The sequence below is a fragment of the Bombina bombina genome, chromosome 2 (assembly GCF_027579735.1).
Source record: "Bombina bombina isolate aBomBom1 chromosome 2, aBomBom1.pri, whole genome shotgun sequence".
NCBI lineage: Eukaryota > Metazoa > Chordata > Amphibia > Anura > Bombinatoridae > Bombina > Bombina bombina.
The window spans coordinates 462,317,490-462,345,091 of record NC_069500.1 but is presented as its reverse complement, the minus strand read 5'-3'; positions in this window follow the sequence as shown (position 1 = coordinate 462,345,091).

Below are 27,602 nucleotides of genomic sequence, written 5' to 3'. Positions count from 1 at the left end.
GACTTCTGCCCAGCTGGAGGACCACTTGTCCCCAGATCGCATGAAGAGTTCGGCCCGGCTGGGTGAAGACGGCTCAAGGTAGGGAGATCTTCAAGGGGGTAGTGTTAGGTTTATTTAAGGGGGGATCGGGTGGGTTTTAGAGTAGGGGTGTGTGGGTGGTGGGTTGTAATGTTGGGGGGGTATTGTATTTCTTTTTTTTACCAATAAAAGAGCTGATTACTTTGGGGCAATGCCCCGCAAAAAGCCCTTTTAAGGGCTGGTAAAAGAGCTGATTACTTTGTAATTTTTTTTTATTTTTTGTAATTTAGTGTTTGTTTGTTTTTTGTAATATAGTTAGTTTATTTAATTGTATTTTAATTTAGATCATTGTAGTTAATTGATTTAATTAATTTATTGATAGTGTAGTGTTAGGTGTATTTGTAACTTAGGTTAGGATTTATTTTACAGGTAAATTTGTAGTTATTTTAACTAGGTAGCTATTAAATAGTTATTAACTATTTATAGCTATTGTACCTAGTTCAAATAAATACAAATTGATCAGGTCCGCAAGACATTTGATAAATAGGCCCCTATGTCTGTAGAAAGATGTGAATAATCAGTAGTAAGGCCAAAATGCCCTAAAAAGGAACAGACAATGGACACACACAAACTCAAACTTGCACATACACCAAAGGAAACACCTACAGATACAGCCTCAGAAAACACACAAAGACCTACACACTCACAGACACCCACAGAAAACACACAAAAACATACACACACACAGAGACACCCACAGAAAACACAGAAAGACATACACACACAGAGAGACACCCACAGCAAACACACAAAAACACACACATGCACACCCTAACTGATACATCCACAGAAAACACACAAAGACAGACACACACACTCTCACAGAGACATCCACAGAAAATGCACAAAGAAATACATACACACCCTCACAGAGACACCCACAGAAAACAGACATATGTAGACACCCATAGAAAATACACAGACATATGCACACACCATCACAGAGACACCCACAAAAAACACACAGACATATGTACACACCCTCACAGACCCTCAGAAAATGCACAAAGACATATGCACATACCCTCACTGAGACATCCACAGAAAACACAGAAATATATACACACACCCTCACAGAGAGATCCACAGAAAACACACAAAGACATACACACCCACACTCACAGAGGCATCTACAGAAAATACACACACACACACACACACACATAACTTCCCACAGAGAATGCACATAGAAATACACACACACCCTCACAGAGACATCCACAGAAAATGCACAGACAAACACACACACCTTCACAGAGACACCCACAGAAAATGCACAAAGACATACGCACACACCCTCACAGAGACATCCACAGAAAACACACAAGACATATGCACACACTCTCAAAGAGACATCCACAGAAAATGCACAAAGACATACGCACACATCCTCACAGAGACAACCACAGAAAACACAGACATACACACCCTCGCAGAGACATCCACAGAAAACACACAAAGGCATACACTTCCACCCTTACAGAGGCATCCACATAAAATAAACAAAGACATACATACACACACACACAGACCCTCACAGAGACACCCACAAAAAATGCACAAAGACATACGTACACACCTTCAGAGATATCCACAGAAAAAGCACAAAGACATACACACACACACACACATCCTCACAGAGACACCCACTGAAAATGCACAAAGACATACATACACACACACATCCTCACAGAGACACCCACAGAAAATGCACAAAGACATACGCACACACCCTCAGAGATATCCACAGAAAAAGCACAAAGACATACACACACCTTCAAAGTGACATCCACAGAAAATGCAGACACACACCACAACCTCACAGAAAAAAAAATACTTACACACTCAGAGAAACCAACAAAAGCACAAAGACACCCACAGAAACACTCACAGGAGGTAAAATTTCTGCTCATTGCCATCCCCTAAATCAACAGTGTGTGGCATGCATGATAAAAAAAAAATAGCAGAAATTAAGAGATCACTTTTTAAAGAATCATATTTGCAAATGTGCAAGCAAAAATACTTCTTCAAAATTGTACATTAATGACCTGTCAGAATACGTAGATGAAGAAAAGCACTTTTGAAAGGTTTACATATGTTTGGGGGTTCCCCCCCCCATTTTCCCCAACCAAGAGCACCACTTCAAATCTAGTATACAAATGTTCCCATCCCATCTGTCAGGTGTACTTATGGATTTTGAAAATACTGTACTCTATATGGCCTTGGTGGAACCATAAGCTGTGGTACTCATACCATTCGATCTGGTTAAATGCAGGATTTAGGCTTGTCAGCTGTAGTGTAAACTGAACAGTGTTAAATTAACCTGTCTCATTCCAAACACTGAGCAATCTTAGCCTTAGAGTAACATTTTATGCAGATGTAAAAATCTTAGATAAAATGCCTCCTGCAATCTGGAAAGCCCTTGCATAAAAGGGCAGTAAACTGGAATGAAATTAATATATATATATATATATATATATATATAAATCATATCTGCCAAAAGGGCACCTACTATTTGTATATTGAGGAGAAAACATTTCTGATTGTCAATCATAAATACAGTGCTGCATATTGATTAAAAAAATGTGTTTTTATGGACCCCTGGCCCCACCATACAACTACCACACTGAAGTTACAATCGGAAATTGCACAAAGAAATAAAAAACATTTACTATGTAAGTCCTACCTCCTCTGCAAATGAAAGTGATCTGCCCTCTGACTCAGGCACACACTGTACAAACTGAAGTGCCAAGTCTGTCTCACACTGTGCACACAGTGATTTAGTGCACACTCAAAAATCCTCTCAAATGCTAATGCTTTACGCCTTGTAATGACATTTCCCATGCTCAATAGCACTCACTAGCACTCTGCTGTAACACCCTCTGGTGGCTGCCAAAATGTAAAATAAAAAAATAAAACAATTTTTAATAATAATTGTGCTCGGCTCATGGGACCACCTGGCCCAGTGGGTGCCTGACAGAAGTCACCCCTTTGATCCCCTGATGGAGAGAGCAAAAGAAAGGGGGAGAGAGACAGCAAAAGAGAGGGGGAGAGAGCAAAAGAGGGGGAATAGTGAGAGCAAAAGAGAGGGAGAGGGAGAGAGAGCAAAAGATGGGGGATAAAGAGAGCAAAAGATGGGGGATAAAGAGAGCAAAAGAGAGGAAGAGAGAGAGCAAAAGAGAGGGGGAGAGAGAGCAAAAGAGAGGGGGAGAGAGAGGAGGGAGAGCGCAAAAGAGGGAGGAAAAGAGAGGGTGGAGAGCACAAAGAGAGCTAGAGACAGAAAGCAAAAGAGAAGGGGGAGAGAGAGAGCAGAAGAGAGGGGGGATAGAGAGAGAGCAAGGGGTGGAACCACTGTACTGCAAAAATTGGCCCGTGTACACAGGCTTTAGGACTAGTATTTATATATATATATATATATATATATATATATATATATATATATAAACAAGTATATGGATGTATCTCAATGAATTTGTTTTTTTTCTAACATCTGAGACCTCATATCTTTGAGCCCTTAATAACTTTTTTGGGCAAGATTTTTTTAAGATAAACAAATAAAGAAATTGTCTCCCAAACGAAGGTGCTTGTTATATAAAAATCTTGAATGCTTTATTTGCGAACATCTTTAAAAACAGCAAGCTTCAATAAAACAAGTGAACATGTTCAGACACAATCATCTAACGCGTTTCAGCTTTTACAGCCGTACTCATAGACTGTTTAAGCATTTTTATTTGATGGTGTTATTATGAATGTAACTGTACTTTGTAATGTACTTGTAATTTTGGGGGTAGATTTAACAAGCAGCGGATGATGCTTTTTACTCCTGAAGTTTCAGGTCCGCCTAAAATGTAAGTTAAGAAGCAGCGGTCGTAAGATACGATCGGGATGATTGACACCCCCTTCTAGCAACCGATTGGCCGTGAATGTGCAGGGGCGGCATTGCACAAGCATTTCACAAAGAACGCTTGTTCAATGTTTAATGTTTAATGCCGACAGCATGTGTTTTGTGATGTTTTTGGTTCACAAAACAGTTAAACAGCTCTGACGTGCTAAACCGACAAGCAGAAATTTTAATAGCTCTCAAGTGTTCGTGTTTACTTTCAACTTGTAATATGAGTGAAAATCAGACATGCGTAAACACCAGCGATAAATCCCTTATTTCTTGTGCATAACTATTAGCACTCCACTTGTAATCTGGTCGTCAATGCTTGTTAGCCAACAGAAATTTGTAGAGCTGGAGTAAAGGAAAATGTTACCTCAGTTCTTCACCACCAGAAATAATTTTCTGAGTATTTAACCATGTATCCTAATTTTTTTTTTGAAGCTGGTAAAGACCAGTATGTGAGGGCAATATTGGTAACAATAAATATCCACAATTTTTTGAGATATTGCTGATAATTGTTGCATACAAATGAAACTAATTTCACTTTAACTTCACATTGAAACACAAATATATAGTATAATCTTTAATAATCACATAATACCCCCATGAATATGTCATACATTGTTGAATTAGCACTCCTGAATCTGATGCCTTCCATTTTGAGATGATGACCCTTTATTCTGATGTTACTCTTATTGTGAAAATGTTTTTATCTTCAGTTTTATTTAATACTATTCCATTTCTGATTTATATATTAGACCATGCACAATTTTAGTAGCTTTTTTTTTTATCAGATTCTATTTTATTTATGTAATTCTGGAGATTGTGGGGTCGATTTATAAAAGTCTGGCGAACATGATACGCTGTTTCATGTCTGCCAGACATTGCTGAATGCTGACAGCATATGCTATCTGCATTTATCATTGCACAAGCAGTTCTGGTGAACTGCTTGTGCAATGCCGCCCCCTGCAGATTCACGGCAACTAGCAGGGGGCGTCGATCAACCTGATCGTATCTGATCAGGTTGATTGCTGTCCAACGCTCAGAAGCGGCAGACCAGTTAAGGTGCAGCTTCATAACTGCTGTTTCCGGCGAGCCTGAAGGCTCTCGCGCAGAGGCGTAACTAGAAACCACAGGCCCAGGTGCAAAAATGTGAATCAGATTACATGTCTACAAAAGGAGGTACCTTGTACCCACAGTCTGTGAGATGGTCTGACCACTCCCATTACTTTATATAGTGACACTGTTTAACCCACCAGTACTGTATATAGTGAGTCAGTGACACAGTCTGTAATCTGCCGGTGAGATGGCTGGCCACTCTAGTACTTTATAAAGTGACCACAGTAGTCTGTGATATGGTCCAGCCACCCCGTACTATATAGTGGTACTGTATAGACTGAGACTGTTTACCCCCCCCCATGCTGTAGTAACAAGGTCTGTAATTTGCTGGTTTCACAAACATACACACACACATACATGCATAAATACATACACAGTCACATACATACATACACACACACATATAGGCCTCTAGTTATCAAGCCGTCAACCGCAAATACGCTGGAATCCCGCAGTGTATTTGTGGCGAGGCTGATTCGCTGTAGTTATCAAGCCCTACAGCCTGGCAAAAGTAGAATATAGTGACGTACCATACGATTCGCCAGACTCGGTCCAACACAGATCGATGGTTACGTCACTACAGATGTTCCGAACGCAAGTTCGGCACAATCTGACTACTTTTGGAAGTTATCAAAGAACAACAAGGTACGCTCGCCACTATTCTGGGCCAGCGTACCTGGTTTTCAATCCGCCGCCCTGGAGGCTGCGGATCCCATAGGAATCAATAGGAGCCTGACAGCAGCGAGAGCTCATGTTCGCTGCTGCCCGATATCCCATTGATTCCTATGGGAAATGTCTGCACCTAACACCCTAACATGTCCCCCGAGTCTAAACACCCCTAATCTGCTCCCCCTACAACTCCGCCACTTACATTATACTTATTAACCCCTAAACCACCGCTCTCGGACCCTGCTGCCACTAAATAAAATGTTTAACCCCTAAACCGCCGCTCCCGGACCCCGTCGCAGCTATAATTTATTCACCCCTAAACCGCCGCTCCCGGACCCCGCCGCCACCTACATTATACCTATTAACCCCTAATCTGCTGCCCCCTATACCGCTGCCACCTACATAAAGTTATTAACCCCTATCCTGCCGCTCCCGGACCCCGCCGCAAATAAATTAATTATTTAACCCCTAAACTGCCGCACCCGGAGCCCGCTGCCACCTTTATTACATTTATTTACCCCTATCCTGCCCCCCCTACACCGCCGCCACCTACAGTACATTGATTAACCCCTAATCTACCCCCCTACACCGCCGCCAATATATTAAATTAATTAACCCCAAAACCTAAGTCTAACCCTAACACTAACACCCCCCTAACTTAAATATTATTTAAATTAATCTAAATAAATATTACTATAATTAAATAAATTAATCCTATTTAAAACTAAATACGTACCTATAAAATAAACCCTAAGATAGCTACAATATAATTAATAATTACATTATAGCTATTATAGGGTTTATTTTTATTTTACAGGCAACTTTGTATTTATTTTAAATAGGTACAATAGTTATTAAATGGTTATTAACTATTTAATAGCTACCTAGTTAAAATAACTACAAATTTACCTGTAAAATAAATTCTAACCCAAGTTACAAATACACCTAACACTACACTATCAATAAATTAATTAAATCAAATAACTACAATGATCTAAAATAAAATACAATTAAATAAACTAAACTATATTACAAAAACAAACACTAAATTACAAAAAATAAAAAAATATTACAAGAAGTTTAATCTAATTACACCTAATCTAAGCCCCCTAATAAAATCAAAAAGCCCCCCACAATAATAAAATTCCCTATCCTAAACTAAATTACAAAGTAATCAGCTCTTTTACCAGCCCTTAAAAGGGCTTTTTGCGGGGCATTGCCCCAAAGTAATCAGTAATCTTTTACCTGTAAAAAAAAGAAATACAATACCCCCCCAACATTACAACCCACCACCCACACACCCCTACTCTAAAACCCACCCGATCCCCCCTTAAATAAACCTAACACTACCCCCTTGAAGATCTCCCTACCTTGAGCCATCTTCACCCAGCCGGGCCGAACTCTTCATCCGATCCGGGCACAAGTGGTCCTCCAGCCGGGCAGAAGTCTTCATCCGATCGGGGCAGAAGAGGTCCTCCATCCAGCAGAAGTCTTCATCCAAGCGGCATCTTCTATCTTCATCCTTCCGGCGATGATCGGCTCCATCTTGAAGACCTCCGGCGCGGAGCCTTCTTCCAGCACGACGGACTAACGACGATTCCTTTAAATGACGTCATCCAAGATGGCGTCCCTCGAATTCCGATTGGCTGATAGGATTTAAGGTAGGATCAGCCAATAGAATGTGATGTCAATTCTATTGGCTGATCCAATCAGCCAATAGGATTTTTCCTACCTTAATTCCGATTGGCTGATAGAATCCTATCAGCCAATCGGAATTCGAGGGACGCCATCTTGGATGATGTCATTTAAAGGAACCGTCATTCGTCGTTAGTCCGTCATGCTGGAAGGAGGCTCTGTGCCGGAGGTCTTCAAGATGGAGCCGATCATCGCCGGAAGGATGAAGATAGAAGATGCCGCTTGGATGAAGACTTCTGCTGGATGGAGAACCTCTTCTGCCCCGATCGGATGAAGACTTCTGCCCAGCTGGAGGACCACTTGTCCCCAGATCGCATGAAGAGTTCGGCCCGGCTGGGTGAAGACGGCTCAAGGTAGGGAGATCTTCAAGGGGGTAGTGTTAGGTTTATTTAAGGGGGGATCGGGTGGGTTTTAGAGTAGGGGTGTGTGGGTGGTGGGTTGTAATGTTGGGGGGGTATTGTATTTCTTTTTTTTACCAATAAAAGAGCTGATTACTTTGGGGCAATGCCCCGCAAAAAGCCCTTTTAAGGGCTGGTAAAAGAGCTGATTACTTTGTAATTTTTTTTTATTTTTTGTAATTTAGTGTTTGTTTGTTTTTGTTATATAGTTAGTTTATTTAATTGTATTTTAATTTAGATCATTGTAGTTAATTGATTTAATTAATTTATTGATAGTGTAGTGTTAGGTGTATTTGTAACTTAGGTTAGGATTTATTTTACAGGTAAATTTGTAGTTATTTTAACTAGGTAGCTATTAAATAGTTATTAACTATTTATAGCTATTGTACCTAGTTCAAATAAATACAAATTGATCAGGTCCGCAAGACATTTGATAAATAGGCCCCTATGTCTGTAGAAAGATGTGAATAATCAGTAGTAAGGCCAAAATGCCCTAAAAAGGAACAGACAATGGACACACACAAACTCAAACTTGCACATACACCAAAGGAAACACCTACAGATACAGCCTCAGAAAACACACAAAGACCTACACACTCACAGACACCCACAGAAAACACACAAAAACATACACACACAGAGAGACACCCACAGAAAACACAGAAAGACATACACACACAGAGAGACACCCACAGCAAACACACAAAAACACACACATGCACACCCTAACTGATACATCCACAGAAAACACACAAAGACAGACACACACACTCTCACAGAGACATCCACAGAAAATGCACAAAGAAATACATACACACCCTCACAGAGACACCCACAGAAAACAGACATATGTAGACACCCATAGAAAATACACAGACATATGCACACACCATCACAGAGACACCCACAAAAAACACACAGACATATGTACACACCCTCACAGACCCTCAGAAAATGCACAAAGACATATGCACATACCCTCACTGAGACATCCACAGAAAACAGAGAAATATATACACACACCCTCACAGAGAGATCCACAGAAAACACACAAAGACATACACACCCACACTCACAGAGGCATCTACAGAAAATACACACACACACACACACACATAACTTCCCACAGAGAATGCACATAGAAATACACACACACCCTCACAGAGACATCCACAGAAAATGCACAGACAAACACACACACCTTCACAGAGACACCCACAGAAAATGCACAAAGACATACGCACACACCCTCACAGAGACATCCACAGAAAACACACAAGACATATGCACACACTCTCAAAGAGACATCCACAGAAAATGCACAAAGACATACGCACACATCCTCACAGAGACAACCACAGAAAACACAGACATACACACCCTCGCAGAGACATCCACAGAAAACACACAAAGGCATACACTTCCACCCTTACAGAGGCATCCACAGAAAATAAACAAAGACATACATACACACACACACAGACCCTCACAGAGACACCCACAAAAAATGCACAAAGACATACGTACACACCTTCAGAGATATCCACAGAAAAAGCACAAAGACATACACACACACACACACATCCTCACAGAGACACCCACTGAAAATGCACAAAGACATACATACACACACACATCCTCAGACACCCACAGAAAATGCACAAAGACATACGCACACACCCTCAGAGATATCCACAGAAAAAGCACAAAGACATACACACACCTTCAAAGTGACATCCACAGAAAATGCAGACACACACCACAACCTCACAGAAAAAAAAATACTTACACACTCAGAGAAACCAACAAAAGCACAAAGACACCCACAGAAACACTCACAGGAGGTAAAATTTCTGCTCATTGCCATCCCCTAAATCAACAGTGTGTGGCATGCATGATAAAAAAAAATAGCAGAAATTAAGAGATCACTTTTTAAAGAATCATATTTGCAAATGTGCAAGCAAAAATACTTCTTCAAAATTGTACATTAATGACCTGTCAGAATACGTAGATGAAGAAAAGCACTTTTGAAAGGTTTACATATGTTTGGGGGTTCCCCCCCCCCATTTTCCCCAACCAAGAGCACCACTTCAAATCTAGTATACAAATGTTCCCATCCCATCTGTCAGGTGTACTTATGGATTTTGAAAATACTGTACTCTATATGGCCTTGGTGGAACCATAAGCTGTGGTACTCATACCATTCGATCTGGTTAAATGCAGGATTTAGGCTTGTCAGCTGTAGTGTAAACTGAACAGTGTTAAATTAACCTGTCTCATTCCAAACACTGAGCAATCTTAGCCTTAGAGTAACATTTTATGCAGATGTAAAAATCTTAGATAAAATGCCTCCTGCAATCTGGAAAGCCCTTGCATAAAAGGGCAGTAAACTGGAATGAAATTAATATATATATATATATATATATATATATATATATATATATATATAAATCATAACTGCCAAAAGGGCACCTACTATTTGTATATTGAGGAGAAAACATTTCTGCATGGTTTTAAAAATAGAATTTCTACAGCATTGTCAATCATAAATACAGTGCTGCATATTGATTAAAAAAATGTGTTTTTATGGACCCCTGGCCCCACCATACAACTACCACACTGAAGTTACAATCGGAAATTGCACAAAGAAATAAAAAACATTTACTATGTAAGTCCTACCTCCTCTGCAAATGAAAGTGATCTGCCCTCTGACTCAGGCACACACTGTACAAACTGAAGTGCCAAGTCTGTCTCACACTGTGCACACAGTGATTTAGTGCACACTCAAAAATCCTCTCAAATGCTAATGCTTTACGCCTTGTAATGACATTTCCCATGCTCAATAGCACTCACTAGCACTCTGCTGTAACACCCTCTGGTGGCTGCCAAAATGTAAAATAAAAAAATAAAACAATTTTTAATAATAATTGTGCTCGGCTCATGGGACCACCTGGCCCAGTGGGTGCCTGACAGAAGTCACCCCTTTGATCCCCTGATGGAGGCCCACAGGCAGAAAGGCTTTCAAGCTTACAGTCTAAGCGCCCAATGGTCTAAAGCTCTCCGCTCTGATGAGATTATCTAATAAGTTTCAACAGTACGTACTGTAAGATCCCTCATATCATTTGAGAAAAAACAAAGGTTCTGAGTGTTGAGGAGAGAATTAAGAAAAGGCCTCAAAAATTTTGAAAGATTTCTCTCCCTCTCTGAGAGTTTTTGACAATCAGACTTTAAATGAGAAAGATAAAAATGAAAGGTGGGGGGGATGAGAAATCAGAAACCTGGTCGATGTGATTAGAATGGTAGATTATATAGTGAATGTAAGGATGGAAAAATAGTATCAAATCTGTTAACAAATTTAAATACTGAGAAAAATGAATGTGGAAGGTTTGGAATGTAGACGCATAAATGGGAGAGAATCTGACTGTTCATCTGTAGATTTGTTGTGTCAAAAGCCTTTGAGAGCAATTAATTAATTGTTAGCATCACCTACCTTCCAGACAGCAGTGGACCACACTAATCCATATAGCTCATAGAAGGAGACTTGTGGCACTAACGCAGAGTCATATAGCATTTCAGGGAGAGTCAGCTGCGCTATTGCCAAGCCAAGTATTGCTCAGTAGACTGAGGAGGCTATTCCCTTGCTGGGGATTACAGACAAAGGGGCCAAATTAACAAACTCTGAATGGAGCTTTTATGTACCTGTTTCCGCGTGAGCCTTCAGGCTCGCCGGAAGCAGCAGTTATGAAGCAGTGGTCATAAGACCTCTGCTCCAAACCTGGCCCATCTGCTCTGAGGCTGCAGGCATCAATCCACTGATTGACACCCCCTGCTAGCAGGGATTGGCCGAAATCTGCAGGGGGCGGCATTGCACAAGCAGTTCACTAGAACTATAATTGTGCAATAATAAATGTCGACAGCGTATATTGTAGGAATTCATCAATGTCTCTTGGACATGATCCGCTGTGCGGATCATGTTGGACAGAGCGATGATAAATCGGCCCCATAGAGCAGTCATACAAACTTCAGTTCTTAATGTCCACAGTGTGGCTTGTGGAAGCATGATAAGAGGTAGGCTTTGTCCAGCCTGTGCATACAAAGTGAGCTCAGGCACTAATACTGAGACTTTTATATCCATTCTTGACACTCAAAGTTCTGCATGTATCCTGGGATGCACATTGCAGTGTCATAGTGGTACCACTCCCGAGCCTATAAATCCTTCAAACTCTTCTCAGATGGTGCTTGGTAATTCTTGGTAATTTATGTCAGTATCCCTGACCCCCAGTTACCCTAAAGTCTGCTCCTTGCACTACTTTTTTTGTGCATTGAGCTTCAGATTGTCCTCTGTATCCCTTGCCTTTGGCTATACTTCTTGACTATGCTACTAATTAGCCCTCAGGTATTTTGTTCTGGACTGATTCTGTGTTTACAACTCCTGGCTTGTTACTAATTGTGTAACTCCTGCATTAAGGACACCCCATCACTTCAACTTCACAAGGTAAACCTTAACATTAATAAAGTAAATAATCTTAAAAGTAAGAGATTTTATTACCCCCCCCCCCCTCCACACACACACACACACAATAAATATCTACTGATAATATTTAAACAGTCATTTAACAAGAACTACTGAATTTTAAGAATAGCAGTATAATTAGTGTAGTTTTACAACAAACCAGTTATAAACATTCACAAGGACAAATTGGTATATATGCTCATGCATGTTTACACCAATGAGTATTTTTGCCCATATAATTAGAAAACAGATTGGAAAGTGATCCCATTTTTCTTTTTACCTATAAACTTGATAGCCCTAGAACCACCTTTGAAAATACACAATACCCCATAACACTATGTGCTTTCGGTGTTCACAAGAATGGAGACTATTATGTTATCAGAACTTGAGTTGCGGTTACCATAAAGTCACCAGTGCTAAGGTTTTTATGTGAAATAAATGCAACCCATTACAATTTAGTGAAAATGGCTTGTCTCTGTCCTTTGAATGTGACATGGATGGATCCACAAGACTTTCCCAAAATAACAGAAAACAACAAAATACAAAACATATATTCCCTAAGTTAGAGGCTGCACGCAAACTTTAGGATCCATACAGACCTCTTAACAAGTACATATGTAGCAAAAGGATATCTAGGGACATCTTACATTCTTTCCTTAGTTATACTCTTCATTAGAGGGAAGAATGACAGTCTCAAATAATGTGAAATATTGAATCTTGTTTAATTAGTTGACAGTAGACGAAAAGATACTTAAATAAATGTAAAACATTATTGCAAGTCAGTTGGCTTTGAAAGGGTTTAGATGACTAAAGACTCCTAAAAATAAAATACGGAATGACCTTTACAGCTGATTTGTGAAATGGAGGCGAGAATATTGAAGGGTCAGATGTAAAGACAAAGTATGTCTTATCTCATGAAAGTCAGAAAAAAACAGAGGAAAATATCCTTATAATTAAGCTCTACTATTTAATTCAGAAAACAATTACAAGAAGCACACAGATTGCAATTACTCTGTGTGAGACTGGAGATTGGAAGAGCATGATAACATTTACATACAGATATTACGCCTCTAAGGAACATGCATCACTGAGTACAATTTAAATATTTAATAATAAAAGATTAGGTTACGTGTTTAAACCAATATTAGCCATATTTTCAGCCACAAGGGTCAAGAATGCAGTGAATAAAAGATCTTCCATCTACTACTGGTTGATGTTCAGCATTTTGTGTGAGTTAGCAAGATTTTAAGGCCATGAATCACTTTTTTTTATTAACCCCTAAACCGCTCACCTCCCGCATCAAAAACACTATTCAAATATTATTAACCCCTAATCTGCCGTCTGCCCAAACCACTGCTATAATAAACCTATTAACCCCTAAACCGCAAGCCCTACAATGAAATATACTAAAATAAACTATTAACCCATAAAACCGAAAGCCCCCCACAATAAAATAAACTAATTTAAACTAGTAACCCCTAAGCCTAACGACCCCCTAACTTTATATTAAAATTACAACTTCCCTAGCTTTAATTAAATTAAAACTTACCTGTCAAATTAAAAATAATAATTTTAAACTAACAATTAAACTATTATAATTATTAAACTAAAATTAAACTAATTACTAATTAAATAAAACTAAACTACAAATAAAAAAATCCTAACGCTACTCTAAAAACTATAAAAAGTATCTAATTACAAAAAATAAAAACTAACTAAATTACAAAATAAAAAAACACTAAATTATGAAATATAACAAACAAATGATCAAAAATAAAAAAGAATTACACCTAATCTAATAGCCCTTTCAAAATAAAAAAGCCCACTCAAAATAAAAAACCCTAGCCTACAATAAACTACCAATGGCCCGTAAAAGGGCCTTTTGTGGGGCATTGACCAAAAGATATCAGCTCTTTTACCTGTAAAAAAAATGCAAACACCCCCCCCAACAGTAAAACCCACCACCCAACCAACCTCCCCAAATAAAAAAAACTATATAAAATAACCTAAACTACCAATTGCCCTGAAAAGGGCATTTGTATGGGCATTGCCCTTTAAAGGGCATTTAGCTCTTTTACTGCCCAGACCCTAAACTAAAAAAACCCACCCAAAAAACCCTTAAAATAACCTAAAACTAACCCCCAACGATCCACTTACAGTTGTTGAAGTCCGGCTTGAAGGATCCATCCAGACGGCGAAGTCATCATCCATGCGCCAAGAAGTCTTCATCCAGGCGGCCTTTTCTATTTTTATCCAGCCGGCGAAGTCCTCATCCATGCAGCAAGAAGTCTTCATCCAGACTGCCTCTTCGATCTTCACCCATCCGGCGTGGAGCGAGTCCATCCTGAAGACATCCGGCACAGAGCATCCTCTTCATACAGTCGCCGCCTGCACTGAATCTTAATTGTAAGGGACGTGATTCAAGATGACGTCCCTTGCATTCCTATTGGCTGAAAAATTTGAATCAGCCAATAAGAATTAGAGCTGCTAAAATCCTATTGGCTATTCAAATCAGCCAAAGGGATTTGAGCAGCTCTCATTCTATTCGCTAATTTGAATTCGGGCTTAGGGGTTAATAAATGTATTATAGTGGCGGCGATATTGGGAGCTGCAGATTAATGGTTAATAATTTTATTTAGGTACCGGTGATATCGGGAGCGGCAGATTAGGGGATAATAACTGTAGACTAATGAAAAGTACAAGAAGTGTGGCGCTAAACTACAGACTCACTTATCCAGCAGGTTATGGTGGTTTATTAAGGTGGCATTGAAATGTTTATTATTAAGAATGTTGAGAGATAATTATTTTTGCAAACTGTATCCACATTCAGCAACATATCTTTTCATTTCTTTCCATAATCAAAGTAAAAGTGTCACCAAAATTCTGTTCACATTAAGAATCTTTACCCCAAAAAGAGCTTACATCCAAATTAGTTTACTACATACTATAGAGGGTTATAAATAGAAGTTCATTTTACTTGTCTTTAGTCAAAATATTTTATTGTTTAGTTAAAGAGAATTTTTTATTTTTAGAAAACATATATAAGGATTAAAATCCTATACAGAGATGCTATTATAGATATTCATCTTATTCATTAATATCAACATTATATGCAAGATTCATCAATAGTGGTTGAGGCATCAAAAGTTTAAATAGGATATACAGTACATTGACTATTCTATAAGAAAAGGAGATAGATCTAACTCAGAATTCAGGCCAGGTGGAAACAGTGTGTTCCAATTATATATTAATTCTGCTTCCTTATATAAAACTCTTTTTTCAAAATCTCTCCCTCTGCAATCAGGCCGTATTTTACAGATAGCCCAATACTTCAGATGTTGTATATTATTGCCGTGTATCTCTTGAAAGTGCTTATATATATGCATGTCTAAATTACCTTTCTCAATACAACATAGGTGTTCCCTTATCCTATCCCTCAAGATCCTAGTTGTTTCCCCCAAGTATATAAGATTACACGTACATTGGATTATGTATATTACCTCTTTTTTTGTGCATTTTATGGTATCCTTTATTATGAATTCTAGACCTGTATTTGGTACTATGAGAGACTTCTTTGTGCTATATCTACATGCACGGCAGGTAAAACAAGGGTAAAAGCCTCTTACTTCTTGTCCATTCAAATATACATCCCTCAAGGATGTTCCTTTTCTTTTAAACTCACTTGGGGCCAAACTAGTTTTATATTTTTAGCATTTCTGTATACTATTTTAGGAAAAGGGGGGATATTATCCCCTATAATCGGGTCTGATATAATTAGATGCCAATGCTTCCGTACAATTTTCTTTATTATGTGGTGATCACTACTATAATTGGTAATAAAAGGCACATCTATAATATTCTCATCAGTTTTATTCTTAGCTGGTTTATAACCAATTAAAGTTTTCTGATCTGTATTGTTGGTCCTATATTTAGGGTGGTCTATAGTCTCTTTAGCATATCCCCTTTCAATAAAACTTTTCTCTAATATGGCAATTTGTTGTTCATAATCAGTGGTCTTTGAGCAAATTTTCTTGATTCTTAAAAATTGTCCTACAGGTATATTATCAATCCATTTTTTATAGTGGCAGCTTCTCCCATAAATATAATTATTAGAATCAACGGGCTTAAAAAATGTCTTAGTTTCAAATCTTCCCCTTCCACCATAATCTCTAAATCCAGGAAAGTGATCTTTCCATGACTAAATTCATAAGGGAATTTCAATCGCTGATCGTTATCATTCATATCTTCAAATAATTTGATCAATCCTGTCTCACTTCCTCTCCAAATAATGAGTATATCATCGATATATATCTTAAAGAGCACGATATTCAAGCCAAGCTCCACTGAGGACAAGAATTTCTCCTCTCAGTAACCCATAAATAGGTTAGCATAGCTTGGTGCGAATCTCGTGCCCATTGCTGTTCCCTCTAACTGTAAAAAGTACTGGCCATTGAATGAAAAATAATTGTGTTCCAATATGAACCCAATACATTCCAGTATAAACTCTTTTTGATCTTTATCTTTCTCCAGATAATTCCTAACTGCTGCTATACTTAATTTGTGTTCTATTGTTGTATATAAAGATGAGACATCACAAGATTCTAATATGATCTCTTCTTTTAATGGTGTATTTTCTAAAAGTTGTAACACATTGGTTAATTTCTTAATATATGAATCTATATATTGTGAGAGATTCAATGTCATGGATTTTATGCCAGTTATAATTGGCCTACCTGGGGGGTTATTAATATCTTTATGGATTTTGGGGAGGAAATAGACTATAGGTATTTTTAGGAAAGAGTTAACATTTTGAGTGAAAGTGTTTAATTATTTGACTGGTTTGACTCTGCTTTTAGAGCCCATCCACACTTTGTTTGAATGATTGCTTTTATCTTTGGGAAGGAGATATTTGGAAGGGGCAGAGAGTCTGTAGTTTAGCACCACACTTCTCTTACTTTTCATGAGTCTAGCACTTCCTTTTTAGTGTGTGCTGCTTAACTCAATAAATCCAATATGGCATAAGAAGATGTTTGTTCATTTAGGGATAAGCTTTTTTGCGTGATATGATTAGAATAAATATGATACTATCAGATCTAGAAAAAGCCATGACAAAAGAATTGGTATTTTTAGATAAATACACTAATAAAAGGTCTAATACCACGAGGTTAGAAAATTAAAAAGAATTGCACATTTACTCTTAGTGATAGTCTTCAAAATGAATGGGATGAAGTGTTAAAAAAAGCATCAGATGGGCTAACAGAGATTTAAAAAAAAAAACAAGAAAAGAGACTCTAGAAGAAATAAATACACAAATTATTAGCCAAAAAAATAAGATAGTGGGGAGGAAAGAAGAGAGAGAGAATATAAAGAGAGACAAAAAATAATGATAGGAAGACTAGAGACATTGACAAAAGATATTATGGCCACAAAATGGAATAAATTGGAAAGAGATGAAACGGAAGCAATGGATATCAGTACTCCCATTGAAGCTCATATTCCAAAAGTAGACACCAAAACCATGTTTGATACACAAAATAGGAATAAGAGAGGGTATAAAAAAGTTGAACAGAATAAGAAACAGAGAACAAATAATCAATATACAGATAGAGCACCCAATAGATATAATTCACATAGGGACACTTATAATAAATGGGGGGGGGGGGAATACAGGAACACGAGGCACTAGTTGTGAAAACAGACATTTCACAGACTACAATAGTCGGTCAGGAAATTTTAATCAAAGAAGGGATAGACACTATGATCAAAGTTATTATAACAGAGATTATGATAATAAGGGTGGAAATAGATTTACACATAATCCTTCTTATAATGAAGGATATTATCACAGTAATAGCAATAGGGTTTATAATAAATACACTCACAATCCCTCTTATAATGCAGGATATGATTATAGTAATGGCGATAGAGGATATGATAGACACAGGTATAGACCAGAAAATGAGTGGCAAACACCTACACATAATAGATTCATTCCGTTGGTGAATGAGAATCATGGGTACACTACACAAGAGGAGAATAGACACAGGTATACATAAGAAAATGAGTGGCAAATACCTACACATAATAGATTCACTCCATTGGTGAATGAGAATCATGGGAACACTGCACGAGAGGAGAATTTTTTAGGGAACAGCCCTCTGAAGGAGGACACATCAATGAATCTAATAGAGGTAGAAAGATTAGAAGAGACAAGGGGAAACTGAAGAAAAAGGGTCTTCGAGGAAAGAGAGGAGGAATATCTAGAAAAGAAGCAAAAAGACAGAAATAGAAGTGGATAAATTAGGAATATTCAATATTAGCAAGATTGAACTAAATAAGGAAGAAAAAAGGGTATTTAGTCTTGGGTTATCATTTGCCCCCACCACCAGGATAAATAAATTAGAAACCCACTTGAATGTGAAACAATTTGTGCGTAAATTAACTTTGAAACGTTTCTTTATGAAACATCCTCTAGAGCATGGTATGAACCCAATAATAGCTCTAGTTAATAATCATAAGAAATATATACACACAAATTTGAAACCTAAGTCGACCTTCAATCCTACTCATGATAAAGGGAGTCATTTAGATACCTTTGAGAAAGCAGTAACATCTGATCTCAGAAAAAAATAATACATTTAAGAAGGTCACTTATAATCTAACTAAAACTGAAAGAAAAACATTAGACAATCTAAAAAATAGGGATGTTGACATTAAACCGGCCGACAAAGGTGGTGGAATTGTAGTGATGGATAGGGAACAATATATATCAGAAGCTAAATGCCTATTAGGTGATGTAAAGACATATAAAAAACTAGATATGGATCCAACTAATTCTTACCTCAAACAACTAATAAGGATAGTCAGCACAGGTAAAGACAAAGGGATATTAAATAATGGAGAATCAACATTTTTAATACCCTCTTTCCCAAAAATACCTATATTCTATTTCCTCCCCAAAATCCATAAAGATATTAATAACCCCTCAGGTAGGCCAATTATATCAGGCATAAAATCCATGACATTGAATCTCTCACAATATATAGATAGATTTTTTACAAAAATATGTTCAAAAATTAGATTCATATATTAAGGATTCAACCAATGTGTTACAACTTTTAGAAAATACACCATTAAAAGAAGACATCATATTATCATCTTGTGATGTCTCATCATTATATACAACAATAGAACACAAAAAGGTATAGCAGCAGTTAGAAATTATCTGGAGAAAGATAATGATGTACCCCAAGATCAAAAAGAGTTTATACTGGAATGTATTGGGTTCATACTGGAACACTATTATTTTTCATTCAATGGCCAGTACTTTTTACAGTTAGAGGGAACAGCAATGAGCACGAGATTCGCGCCAAACTACGTTAACCTATTTATGGGTTACTGGGAGGAGAAATTCTTGTCCTCAGTGGAGCTTGGCATGAATCTCATGCTCTTTAAGAGATATATTGATGATATACTCATTATCTGGAGAGGAAGTGAGACAGGATTGATCAAATTATTTGAAGATATGAATGATAATGATCAGGGATTGAATTTCACTTATAAATTTAGTCATGAAAAGATCACTTTCCTGGATTTAGAGATTATGGTGGAAGGGGAAGATTTGAAACTAAGACATTTTTTAAGCCCGTTGATTCTAATAATTATTTTCATGGGAGAAGCTGCCACTATATAAAATGGGTTGATAATATACCTGTAGGACAATTTTTAAGAACCAAGAAAAATTGCTCAAAGACCACTGATCATGAACAACAAATTGCCATATTAGAGAAAAGGTTTTTTTTAAAGGGGATATGCTAAAGAGACTATAGACCACGCTAAAGATAGGAGCAAGAATACAGATCGGAATACTTTAATTGGTTATAAACCAGCTAAAAATAAAACTAATGAGAACATTATAGATGTGCCTTTTATTACCAATTATAGTAGTGATCACCACATAATAAAGAAAATTGTACGGAAGCATTGGCATCTAATTAAATCAGACCCGATTATAGGGGATAATACCCCCCCTTTCCCTAAAATAGTATACAGAAAGGCTAAAAATATAAAAATTAGTTCGGCGCCAAGTGAGTTTAAAAGAAAAGGAACATCCTTGAGGGATGTAGATTTGATTGGACAAGAAGTAAGAGGTTTTTACCCTTGTTTCATCTGCCGGGCATGTAGATATAGCACATAGAAGAAGTCTCTCATAGTACTAAATACAGGTCTAGAATTCATAATAAAGGATACCATAAGATGCACACAAAAAGGGGTAATATACGTGATCCAATGTATGTGTAATCTTATATACTTGCTGGAAACAACTAGGAGCTTGAGGGATAGGATAAGGGAACACCTTTGTTGTATTGAGAAAGGTAATTTAGACACGCATCTATATAAGCACTTTCAAGGGATATACAGTAATAAAATACATCTGAAGTATTGAGGTATCTGTAAAATACGGCCTGATAGGAGAGGGGGAGATTTAGAAAAAAAAAGAGTTTTATATAAGGAAGCAGAATTAATATATAATTGGAACACACTGTTTCCACATGGCCTGAATTCTGAGTTAGATCTATCTCCTTTTCTTATAGAATAGCCAATGTATATCCTATTTACACTTTTGATGCCTCAACCACTATTGATGAATCTTGCATATAAGGTTGATATTAATGAATAAGATGAATATCTATAATAGCATCTCTGTATAGGATTTTAATCCTTATATATGTTTTCTAAAAATAAAAAATACTCTTTAACTAAACAAAAAAATATTTTGCTGAATGTGGATACAGTTTGCAAAAAGAATTCTCTCAACATTTCAATAACACCTTTATAAACCACCATAACCTGCTGGATAAGAAATTTCACAATACCACCTTAGTTAATACCACCTTAATAAACTATGATTACCTGTTGAACAATAAAACGTCACAATACCACCTTAAAATAAGCTATGATCACCTGCCGAATTGCAACCAATCAAGATGTTGGGAGGTGTATATAAAGTCTGAATTTACAGCCAAGTACTATCTTGATAAAGACCCATGAGTAGGTGAAACATGTTGATGGTCTGAGGCTGTGTTTGAGGCTGTGTTTGCACACTTTGAGAATCAAATTGATTGGCCAATGCAACTAAGAAAAGAGACACTCTTTGTATATTAACAGGGCCGTCTTTAACACATGGCAAAAGGGGCAGCTGCCCAGGGCCCAGTCTTTGTTGAGGAGCCCAAGAGTCCTAAAAAATAAATAAAATAAATAAATAAAAAATTTTGGGTTCATGCCAGACTGCTGATATCATGTAATATAGGGGACACACTTAGTCAGTCCTAATACTGTTACAGTCAAAAGTTCTCTGCTTATATTTATTTGTGAGAAACTGTGTCAGACCATGCAGGTGTCATGAGACATGCCAAGCTAGTGCCATGTGCTGTTTTAGATGTGCACTGTGCAGCACTGAATGCTAAGCCCTAACTCGGCATCCAGCTAATCCCACTGCATCAGAAAAGGTCCTGTAGACTGACAGTTTTCCTAGCTGGGAACATTGTTAGTCCTCTGCAAAGGCTATTTAGTCCAAAAATGACATGCTCTTATCTGCATAGGTAAGAGTATGTATATACCACTGTTACCAGGTAACTGCTCTGGTGGTGGCAATTGTTTCTGGGTAGGGCTGACTGTAGGCGCATGCAGCAGAAAGCTGGAGCAGCAGGCACGTAAGGATTTGAGCATCTGTGCAGCTGCACACACCTCAGTCTTGAGGCTGTGTGACTCATCTCACACTGTATCCATGCAGCCTTGGGCAGACAGCATCCAGTATGCTGGTCCCCTTAACCCTGCTCTTTCTGCTGTGGCCCTAAGATCAACTAACTGAAGTCTGTTAGGGGAACAGTGCTTTGTAGGAAGGTGTCAGTGGGAAGAATAAGTAAGTGCACACACGCCCCTCCCCCTGCAGCATTGTCTACTGCAGCATAAGAGGGAACTTGTTCCTAGCAAAGAAGTAACATGTGCTGCTGTGGCTGATGTATAGTGTCATGTTGATACATCACACATTAAGGTAAGGTTTATTTTTATAGTTGTTGTTTTCTCTCTGTCTCAGATTTTACAGCTTCCCATAGTAGTTCTGCTGTTCCAGTCAGTAAACTTATATTTGTCTGCACCTCCATGCTTCCTCCTCAGTCTTTACCTTGCTTTGCTCCTGTTGGCTGCCCTAAATCTCTTTCACCAGCTAAACTCCCACCAAAATCACATTCAAAAGCATATTAAATTAATCCACAGTGGAGGAATGTATATATTTATTTACTTATTAGTACTGCTTAGGTCCAGTTTCACATATTGCAATTCATTTCATTTTTTTTAAATGATTAGTCCAGCAGTGGATGATCCACTGCTGAGCGAATAATTAAAAAAATATATATAAAATACATTGATTTAGTTGTTTTTTTTTGGATGTTTGGGTGGAGAACAAAACTGCATAGGGGGGCCCAAGAAAATGTTTGCCCAGGGTACAGTCAATATTAAAGACAGCCCTGTATCTTAACATCAGAGATTGGTGTCAATCTGTTCTGCGTACGTTGTACTAAGAGCAGGATTATATGTAAGAAATCTAATTCCATCTTGGCAGATGAACTCCTAAACAGGTGTTATTTGGCATGTGACGTTATCGTGGAAATCGCTACTGAGAAATATCACTGGAGTAAGGAGTCTGCTTTTGCGGCTGCTCCCACCTTTGAGATATAGAAGATTTGCACAGAATCACAGACTACAGAGGTACTGTAAATTATATTTTTCACACTAACCACGGCAGGCTACCACCAAGCAGGAAGACATTATTACACATATTGAAGCTATAAAGTCAAGTACTGACTATACCTATATATGATCTATCTGCTTTATTAGGCCTATCACCAAACTAATAAGGAATATTATGTCTGCAGTACACGGCTAAGTACATATAGACCAAAAGTGTACCATCCATGCCTAATTGTTTACATATTGGGAGGCGTCCCAGGACTATATTATTCACCTTTACCATTTGGGTAGCCTCAAAAAGCTAATTTCATGTGTTTTTATAAAAATGCTGGAAGTCTTTTATTAAAAATGTGTTGTTGGTTTTTTTTGCTTAAAAGGGCCACTAAACCCAAAATATTTATTTTATGATTCAGATAGAGAATACAAATTTAAACAACATTACAATTTACTTTTATTATTTGTTTTGCTTAATCCTTAGTTGAAGAAAAAGCAATGCACATGGGTGAGCTAATCACACAAGGCTTCTATGTGCAGCAACCAATCAGCAGCTACTGAGCATATCTAGATATGCTTTTCAGCAAGAAATATCAAGAGAATAAAACAAATTAGATAATAGGAGTAAATTAGAAAGATGTTTAAAATTGCATTCTCTTTCTAAATCATGAAAGAAAAAATGTGGGTTTCATGTCCCTTTAACAGCTAATAGATTGAATTCTATACATCTGTAAATAATTATTGCTGTAAGGAGTTTTACTATATATAGAAATATATTTCTTACAACTGTTTTTTATTTTTTACTTTTATTTTTACTTTTATATTATTTTAATTAAATTGTAATTGTAAGTTAACATTTTGAGTGAAAGTGTTTAATTATTTGACTGGTTTGACTCAGCTTTTATCGCCCATCCACACTTTGGTTAATAACTGTAGGCAGGCGTCAGTGATGTTGGGGGCAGCAGATTAGGGGTGTTTAGATGTAGGGTTTATGTTTGGTTGTTAGGTTTAAACAGTATTTTAATTTCCCCATAGAAATCAATGGGGCTGCGTTACAGAACTTTTGTTTCATCGATCGCAGGTGTTAGTTTTTTTTTTGGCCGGCTCTCCCCTTTGATGTCTATGGGGAAATTGTGCACGAGCACATCTCAGCAGCGCTCTGATTGTGTTAGGTATGGAGCTCAATGTAACCATATCGCACGCAAAAGGCGTATGTTTGAAAACTTGTAATAGCTGCGCTATAGGAAATTAAATAACGTAACTTTTGTTGCGTTTGTTAATTTCTCTATAGTGCTCAAAACTCGTAATCTAGGCGATTGTTAATGACACCTTCTATAATGATAGACAAATCTACATTTTTAGAATGTGCATGCTGCACTGACAAATGTTGGTGAGTAATTTTAACAGATAGATCCAAAGATCAGCATCTCATCTGTCACACACTCAAAGCACACTCTCACACACATTTACACATATCATCACAATTTTTTAAAAGAAAAGCATTTTAATAATTAATTGCATCATAGTACGTAAAACTCTCTTAAAATCACACAGATAGATTAAAAGGAAAATGGAAGAGTTGGTTACATAATTTGGCCACATGGTGATAGATCCAGAACCAAATCAAGCTCTCTTCCTTCCTGGTTCCCTAACCTACAGCCAGACATTGCTTGCCTTCAACCAAACACACTAAGACAGAAAGTCTGGCACTCTCTTGAAAGTGCACAGCTAGATTAAAATCAGCAAAATTGAAGATTTACTGTAACTATTTCATTTTGTAGATAGATAGATAGATAGATAGATAGAGAGATAGATATATATAGAGAGAGAGAGAGAGAGAGAGAGAATAGCAGGGGAGTGCACTCTCACTTAGGTCCAACTACCAGGGTGCTAGTGAGGTGAAATACAGGTAAACAAAAGACTTGCACTCTCTGGATTTTTCAAATGCCAATTTTACTGCGACCGTGTAGTAACGTTTCGGGGATAATGTATCCCCTTCCTTAGACCTGGTCTGAGGAAGGGGATACATTATCCCCTTCCTTAGACCTGGTCTGAGGAAGGGAATACATTATCCCCGAAACGTTACTACACGGTCACAGTAAAATTGACGTTTGAAAAATCCAGAGAGTGCAAGTCTTTTGTTTACCTGTGTGTATATATATATATATATATATATATATATATATATATATATATATATATATATATATATATAAATTATATTTATATTTATAAGCAGGGATAGGTATTTACAGATATATATAGGAATATCTGTTTCAAAATATATAGAACTTTTTCACCTATGTGAAAAACACTGGAATTTAAATATTTACAGTTTATACTATGGGGTATATTTATCAAAGCGTCAACTGAATATACACTTGAATTTTGCGTCGTATTTGTCGCGAGATTGATCCACCATAGTTACCAAAGTGTCAACTAATATTGAAATCTGTGACGTAATATACGATCCCGCGATCTCAATCCAACTCAGATCGATGCTTGCATCATTACAGATGTTTTGAATTCAGATTTGACTCTATTTGAACCTTTTCCAAATTTATCAAATATTTAACAGGTAGTTTGCGTCTATTTCAACGCAGCGTACCTAGTTTTCAATCCGCCACCCTTCAGGTCGCGGATGCCATAGAAGTCAATGGGAGTCTGAAAACACAGAAAGCTTATGTTTGATGCTGCAAGAGAATGAAGTATATTACATATTATAAGTAAATTAGAAACTATATTAAAATTGTATACCCTTTCTAAATCAAACAATATTATTACTTCAGATTTGGTGCATTAGCAGATATAGGGATAGAAATGAAAAATACACTACTACTTATGGATTATGCTACAAATTTGTCTCTCATTACAAAGCAAGGGGACAATATTATTTCTACAAATTTGTTGAAAAGTTTTGCCCCAAACTTGTCGTACTAATAGATATAGAGATAAAAATGAATTAAATACACAACATCATTTTTTTATTTTTTGGGAAAAATCTATGTGCACCATGTTTAAGCTATTTAATACAAGTCACACTCTCCACTTCGCACCAATTTTGACGCAACACTTTTCGCACCAATTATGACGCAAACTCCTAAACAACCCACACACTAGTGAATTTTTCAACCACTGATTTAGGACATCAGCCAATCTGATTCAAATATACATTTTTGTGATGTCCTGTTTTGTGCAGGAACTTATGCAGTGTTTTTAAAGTAAGGGTTTGTTGCTCTTTAAATGAATAAAACAGGCAGTATGGTTTGAACTACCTGTTAAATCACTGGTGAGACTTTTACTGAAAGAAAACTTCGTAGATGCCAAGCAGAAGCAAGGAATAAATGAGTAGAAACAATTGTTGCAATATTGGTATGGAACTTAAAGCAAACAGTTCAGAGATCTGATAGAATAAATGTGTCTTTTGGTATACTTAGTATAACATCAGTAGTTGTATCCTTATTGTAACAATTCTCAGGAACGTCTTCACGCACTCACACACTCATACATAAAATAAATACAACACAGTCAGACTTTAGTAATAACCGGTAGAATATTCAGCAGAGGATATTAGCAAGGTAATGCGGATGCTTTCTAGAGAGAGACAAGGTAAGTAATAGATCCTTTAAAAGTGGATTAAGTATTACCTTAGATTTGAGGAGAACGGTTTACCTCTGTGACCGGTATACGGCGTTGGTGTGAGTGCGGCTTCCGGAATGCTGCAAGTAGATCTGGTGGCTCTTTGATCCGGATTGAAGTATAATGGATTCCGGTAGAATTGGAGAAATAATGAAATACCTTTGAAAGTTAAGTGATAAGCTAGAGATCTCACTTTACAACTGATGTTCTGAGAGAAAGTATAACAATGAAGCAAGTTAGTAATATTCAAGAATAGAATCACAACATGAGGAATGCGATCAGAAAAGCTCCAAAGAGAAAAACAATTTTCAGGCAAGGAATGATCAGGTGTGCCTGATATAGGGTGGAGGAAAGGTAGGCGGGATATACCTTAAAGGTATATCACACACTCCCCCCGCTAAGGGGTCCCCCAAATGACGAGAGGGATGGCTTCAAAGGATACGGAAAGGTCCGATGTATTGGTTTGCCAATTTCTTAGAGGGTACATGTAGTTTTAGATTCTTTGCAGATAGCAACACTTTGTCACCCACCTTATAGACTGGACTGGGTCTGTGACGTTTATCATAATAAGCTTTCTGATTATTTTTTGCATCAGATAAGTGTTTTTTGACTAGGGCTAGTCTTGCTTCAAGTTGTAAAGAATAGTCTTTAGCAGCTGGTGAGTTTACGTCAGTTTTAGATAGTGCCAAAGTAGTCGTATGATAGCCATAGGTTACATAAAACGGTGTCATTTTTGTTGAGGATGACACCGAATTATTGTAAGAGAATTCCGCCATCGATAAATAATCTATCCAATCATCCTGCAAATGGGAGATGTAACAACGAAGATATTGTTCTAATGTTTGGTTTAGTTTCTCAGTCATCT